The sequence below is a fragment of the Bison bison genome, unplaced genomic scaffold (genome assembly GCF_000754665.1).
Source record: "Bison bison bison isolate TAMUID 2011002044 unplaced genomic scaffold, Bison_UMD1.0 scf7180017864473, whole genome shotgun sequence".
In the NCBI taxonomy this organism is placed as follows: domain Eukaryota; kingdom Metazoa; phylum Chordata; class Mammalia; order Artiodactyla; family Bovidae; genus Bison; species Bison bison.
Window position 1 is genome coordinate 19,289,880 of NW_011495034.1, and position 1,665 is coordinate 19,291,544.

Genomic DNA, 1,665 nt, shown 5'->3' on the forward strand with positions numbered 1-1,665 from the left:
CCTCCCTGTCCATCACCAACTCCTGGAGTTCACTCAGACTCATGTCCATCGAGTCAGTGATGCCATCCAGCCATCTCATCCTCTGTCATCCCCTTCTCCTCCTGCCCCAAATCCCTCCCAGCATCAGAGTCTTTTCCATTGAGTCAACTCTTCACATGAGGTGGCCAAAGTACTGGATTTTCAGCTTTAGCATCATTCCTTCCAAAGAAATTCCAGGGCTGATCTCCTTCAGAATGGACTGGTTGGATCTTCTTGCAGTCCAAGGGACTCTCAAAAGTCTCCAACACCACAGTTCAAAAGCATCAATTCTTCGGCGCTCAGCTTTCCTCACAGTCCAACTCTCACATCCATACATGACCACTGGAAAAACCATAGCCTTGACTAGACGGACCTTTGTTGGCAAAGTAACGTCTCTGCTTTTGAATATGCTATCTAGGTTGGTCATAACTTTTCTTCCAAGGCGTAAGTGTCTTTTAATTTCATGGCTGCAGTCACCATCTGCAGTGATTTTGGAGCCCAAAAAAATAAAGTCTGACACTGTTTCCACTGTTTCCCCATCTATTTCCCATGAAGTGATGGGACCGGATGCCATGATCTTAGTTTTCTGAAAGTTGAGCTTTAAGCCAACTTTTTCACTCTCCACTTTCACTTTCATCAAGAGGCTTTTTAGTTCCTCTTCACTTTCTGCCATAAGGGTGGTGTCATCCGCATATCTGAGGTTATTGATATTTCTCCCGGCGATCTTGATTCCAGCTTGTGCTTCTTCCAGCCCAGCGTTTCTCATGATGTGTTCTGCATATAAGTTAAATAAGCATGGTGACAATATACAGCCTTGATGTACTCCTTTTCCTATTTGGAACCAGTCTGTTGTTCCATGTCCAGTTCTAACTGTTGCTTCCTGACCTGCATACAAATTTCTCAAGACACAGGTCTGGTGGTCTGGTATTCCCATCTCTTTCAGAATTTTCCACAGTTTATTGTGATCCACACAGTCAAAGGCTTTGGCATAGTCAATAAAGCAGAAATAGATGTTTTTCTGGAACTCTCTTGCTTTTTAGCAGATGTTGGCAATTTGATCTCTAGTTCCTCTGCCTTTTCTAAAACCAGCTTAAACATCTGGAAGTTCACGGTTCACGTATTGCTGAAGCCTGGCTTGGAGAATTTTGAGCATTACAAACTGGACTACGTGTTGCTTTTGGATTCTGTTGACATCAGGTACCTCTATTGCTCCAATCACAGCTGACATTTTCTAAGTTGTGCAATTATATAATTATTAACTGCCTCCTAAATTATAATAGAAGCTTCATGAGGTTGCTAGATGTCAGATTATGTCTAATAATGAGTGAATGAATCCTCCAAGCAACTACCCCAGTCACAAACCCCCAGGAAGAATCCACTCCAGAGTCACATGGAGCCAATGAGTTCAGCAGACTCAGACCCCGAGAGAGGCAACACAGGTGACAGGCCACTGCCCACTCTGCAGCCCCTCACCCCACCTGGCACACTTTGGGAAACAGGTTCTGTGGAAAGTGCACGGGGCTGGCAGTCCAGAGTCACGAGCCTGAGTCCAGCTCTGCCCTCCTCACTCTCTTGGCCAGTGCTTCAGCTCTCTTCCCGGTTTGTGCAGTGGCATAAGGGGGAGGTGCGGAGAGGTGTGTCCTTCCC

The 1,665-nt window shown here is 45.6% G+C and overlaps 1 protein-coding gene across 2 annotated transcripts in view; it reads right to left on the bottom strand.

The window, feature by feature from the left end:
- LOC105004331 (liver carboxylesterase-like) overlaps positions 1-1,665 on the bottom strand; it is a 27,061-nt gene that overhangs the window by 11,486 nt on the left and 13,910 nt on the right. The window lies entirely within an intron of this gene.